Raw genomic sequence first — 5,395 nt, forward strand, 5'->3', positions numbered from 1 at the left:
AATAAATCATATCAGGTTTAATGAAACATATCAATTCTAAATATATACAGTTATCACAGATTTTGACAACTCCAAACAGAAGGATGATGACCACACAGAAATTAGGATGGTTCACTTAAGGTCCATTTTTCACCTAGAGCTATACACGTAGTGATTACACGTTTGCATTCATTCAATGAGTGGTCATTATAGGTCCATTGCAACAAAACATGACATCGTTGGTGCACAGCTGATTCCTGCTAACACTCGCACTATCATGGCCGCTCGCGCCATGATTTTTTTTCGCGAAGCCAGCACCAAGGGAGGCATTGTATTCACCTGTTCACACGTGTTAATCTTGGTCTACAGCTCCGAGATGTGAACGTCGCTTCCCATTTAACCCAACAAGTGTACAAACTCCGTATTACAATGCATGAGCACACGGCACGGAGACATGCACGGAGAGATGCACGGATAAACACGCCCACTGCGACACATGCGGAGCAGGATGCGGAAATGTACTCGGGTGGTAGATGATTTAGTATATGTGCACGAGTGGGGCAACAGACAGTTTTTTTCCTATATTGAAATTCTGAATAACCTATTAGTGCACACACAAACCATACCCATGTTGTAAAGTTTTCTTGTTTACAATCGTACCTCTACTAACATCCAGGATCGCTCGCGTCTCATGATGGTGGTCTTGCCGAGGGGTCTGATTTGATATTTTCGCTTGTTTTCACTATCAGTTTAGATATACCTTGGACTAATCCTCCCTGAGCGTGGATTTTTTTTTTCATTCCTCCCCTTAGCAAACAGCTGCAACGACCCGGAGACGATAGTCGTAAAAAGAGTGAGAGGCAAATATTTGTCGGTCAGTGACAGCGCTATGGCATGGGCGAGCGAAGTGTGACAACCTCCTTGTCAAATTTGGCTTTGACTCTGTCAGGTAGGGTTCAGTTAGACAGGGTCTTCCGAGCCGTCTATATTGCTATATTGTAGCATGGAGCCTACCAAGCAGCCGTCTCTGCTTCCTCTGCGATATCTGTGACCGTATTTCGAATGGGATTAACTGACACTGAAATCAACATTTTCGTGCGCCACAAACTGTGCTTGCCAAAGAAAATGAGTCTACGGATGGAAAGATGTCGAATTCCAGCTTGAGGAAGCACGTGAAGGTATTGTCGAAATTCGAGCTTATAGTCGTTCACCAAGACTGGTCCTTTAAGCTTTGTGCACGCTATGAATTTTTCACGGCAGCAAGACGTGCTAATTGGTATGCTTCGTGTTTAAGCCGAGGCAAGTGTTCGAGCTCTTTCACCACCACCACCACCACCTCCACAAGTGTTCGGATAAACGGAAATTGCATACTGCATCTTTTTTTTATTCAATTTTTTTTCTTAACGAATTTTACGTTTAAGTCTCGGAACGACACTCACGGGTCCTCTGAACAACCGATAATGCTCAAGTATCTTAAATGTACCTTAAATATTTTTTGGAGGATTTGGTACTCTATTTGAAATACTTTTGTTTTGAAGTATTTTCAGTTGTATTTTATTTACAGTCAGCTCATATTATTTGGTAACTTGTTTTAAATTCTTTTGTGTAGTATTTTGTACATGTCTGGCTGTTGTTTAGCCCTGACCAATCCTCCTTGATGAATGCCAGAGAGGGAGGAGGAAGAAGTAGAAGACCGTGTTAAAACCGTGTTAGAAAACGAATCATCGTCCCACTGGTTGCACGTCGAACGACGCGAAGAGAATCTTCCAAACTTTTCTTCCGAAGCAAGGGCTACCCAGAAGGTACAGTGGATGTAGTTCGTTACCGGGACCACTGCGTTTTTGTAACCAAAGAAAATAACTAGGTAAATGATATGTTTTTACCTGAAGCAGGAGCAAATTAGGAACAAAATTAAACAGGAATGACCCTCGTATATTGCGTGAAACGTATAAACATTAAATGTTATCGCCCGTTTCTTGATGGCGATCCGCCATCTTTACTGAGGACCCTCTGACCTAACCCGATGCACAGTCTCGACGGCCGCACCGCCCGGTGCGTGCCTGGGAGGGGGGGGGGGGCGCCCCCGCCCCCCAGGTTCAGACCTGGTCAGGTATTGAGGTTCAGACGACTACTCATTTGACTATCGATAGTTCTGCTCAGAACTATGGATATATTGAGCTATCGGTAGTAAGCTGGACACGGTCGAAACCCGCTTGTTGCAAAAATGTAAAAGTCACTGCTCCCATTTATGATATCAATCTAATGAAATACCTTTACTTATAGTCGCACAGCACTTGATATTTTGAAATAGTTTGGGGCCGCTAGCATGAAAAAAAAAAGATTACATAAAACAGTCGCAGAAACGCAGTCGGGAACCTGAGCAGTCGGGAAGCAGAAAAGGAGATTTTGTGGATTGTTGTGGGCTATACGTATGGTTAATATTATTCAGAACTGTCGCATACGCTGTCAAACTATCAGTAGTTTAAGTTACTGTCACGTTAATACGCCCCCCAGAAATGCCCCCTTAAAACAAGCGCAAATGTTTAAATACTCCGATATTCATATTTCATGAACTTCACAATTCATTTCCCATGATTTTTTTTCTTCTTCTTGTTTTTTCTGAGAGGTAACAACTAATCAAGAGCGAAACGCCATCGTTGGACTGGATGCGAAAAAACGAGAGTTCAGGAGCTCTTATTTCCTATGGAAATGTATTCGACTCTTAAGTTGTGAGTGACTGAACTATCCATTCTTCGCAGGAGCGAAACGTAAATTCAAACGATTTCGTTTTTAAAAGGAACAAAATGGATCATGAGTGGATTTTTCAATTCGTAGTTATAGCAAACTATTGAGAATTTGCAGTAGCAAAACGCGAATCCACAAAGTGTCGTTTCAAAAGAAACCTGCTCAACTTTTTAATTTGCTGTGAACAAACTATTGATATTTTCCAGGAGCGAAAAGCGAATTGAGAGGGTTTCGTTAACAAATGAAACATGTTAACATTTGAAATTAGCAGTGAGCGGACTCTTGATAGTTTGTAGGAGCGAGACCCAATTCAGTAGGTTTTACATTCAAAAGGAACATGCTGAAATTATAAATTGGACTGAATAAACTATGGATAGTACTGCAAAAGCGAAATGCAAATTCAGAAAGTTTTGGTTTAAAAAAAAAAAAACCTGCTCCGATTTTAAATTCGGAGTGAAGAAACTGTTCACAGTTTGCAGGAGCAAGACGGAAATTTTGTTTCGTATTGAGCGTACTATTGATATTTGCAGAAGCGAAACCTGAATTCAAAAGGTTTCGTCTTCAAAAGAAACACGCTAAAAACACGCTAAGTTTTAGTGCACAAACTATTGGTCGTTTGCAGGAGCAAATTTCGCAGAAAGTTCGATTTTTAAAAGCAAGAAGCTAAAATTTTAAATTGGTGGGAGTGAATAACGTACTAATAGTTTGCAAGAGCGAAAGCTTGGTTCAAGCGACGTGAAGCTAAGTGAAGTGCATGTCCTGATACTATCGATAGTTCGAAAACTATCGCGATACTATCGGAATTCTGGTTCACTCGATAGTTGTACAATTGATAGTCAAAAACTATCGATAGTATCGCATGTTTTGATAGTATCGCCCATCACTAAAATTGGCATCGCGAAGCAAGATGGCGGCTGCTTCCAGAACGTGGAAAGTGGAGTCGTCGAGTTCTAGTGAACGTTACAATGGGATTGCCACGTATGTTGACTGTTTCGAACAATGTGTATGATCTGCGGGAAGTTGTTGGATGCAACGACGTACTGAATTGGGCACTGTTTAACACGCTTCAACGTCCAATCTTGGCGTGCTGCTTGGGAATTTGTGCAACACGGGTAGGCACGATTTTCTGTATTTTCAGTCAATATGGGGTGTGCACGGGCAATATGGGGCCCATGTTGCCAGGATTTTCCCAATATAGGCTCAAACTGGGCAATATGGGGCCCATATTGCCCAATTTCAGCCAATACGGGGGAAATCTTTGCGAAACGGGCCCATATTGGGCCCGTATCGCCAATGACCAGCCAATATGGGCCCAATATTGTGTGCTGGTTGGGATTCTTTGCTTGACTAACTTCGTGAAGGTTGGAAGGAGGGGTAGGGCTGTACAAAATGTATCGCAGCTGTGTGGATTAAATTCAGAAATAACTTTTGCAGACGAAATGCAAGATCAATACTACGGCAACCTCGGTAAGTCCATACTGCATTAATTGGGACTGTCATATCCGTCCCGATCTATTCCGAAACTATTGCGTCATTTCACTGTTCGTTGATCACCGACAATAACGCCGAAAATTCGGCCGAATCAGTGCAGTAGTTTCTGTGCAATTTTACGGCAAGAGCAGACGCCAGATGTTGAGAGTATGGCGGAATTCCCTCTCTGGAAATCGGAGGAAACGTCACACGGACAAGTCCAATCAGGAAGCGCGCCTTGGCTACCGGTGAGGCAGGCGGGCGTCTGCAATTAGCGGAGACATGTGACTGGGTTGTGGAATATCGGAATGTCGTTTCTGGGGCAGTGCAGGACGTCTTGTGCAGCCTGGAAGGTAACATCGTGCTCAACACGACATGGTCGCGTCAGAACTCACACTCGTAAGCGGCATCACGCGTATTTACACAGGAGTTTTCAGTTTTCACTTAGCATATTGGGACGCGAACGCAAAACAAATTAGCTCGCAGACAGCACTGCGCTGCCATTGGTGTGCCTTGCTACATCATCGCAATGTTAATATCTGTTCTTACCCTGTACAGCAGCTGTGTAAATGCATTAACACTAGCACCATGCGATTTTAATACATTCATAGGAAGAGAGTCAGTCTGATAAAGAGCAATTTTCATCCGCATTGACGTCTTCTGAAGTATTCTGACAAGTGTGATGGTGCTTGTTGACGTAAGTGATTCAGAAAGACAATTCTGAGTTTCTTGGTATAAATGACCCAGAAAAGGTTTGAGTTGGAGAGCGATGCAATCCTACTTTCTGACGATTATCTTATATGCAACGTTATAAATATGAGTGAAATGGGGAAAATAATTGGGAAAATGCCGCGTGAGTGGAGAAGTAGGATATAGAGAATAAATAAATAAATATAAGGTTCTGAAGGGGCTTTGTCGCGTGCATGGCGATTTAACGACAGTAAACTAAAAAAAAAAATTAGACCAGCTGCCGTCGAACCCTGCGGGTTCAATTCGTGGAACGATGTTCACGCATTGTTCAGTTTTCCTTCCATGTCACCATTCTGGACTGATGCCGGGTTTCATATTCCATTCTTAATTCAAGAACCGTCTGTATGTCCATATATGTCCGCAACACCTCATTTCGCAGTCAGAGAATCACTGGCACTACAAGTCCCGTCATTATCTGAACTGGTGTAATCTGTAATATTTTCTCACAATT

The sequence above is a fragment of the Ornithodoros turicata genome, chromosome 1, assembly GCF_037126465.1.
Source record: "Ornithodoros turicata isolate Travis chromosome 1, ASM3712646v1, whole genome shotgun sequence".
Classification (NCBI taxonomy): domain Eukaryota; kingdom Metazoa; phylum Arthropoda; class Arachnida; order Ixodida; family Argasidae; genus Ornithodoros; species Ornithodoros turicata.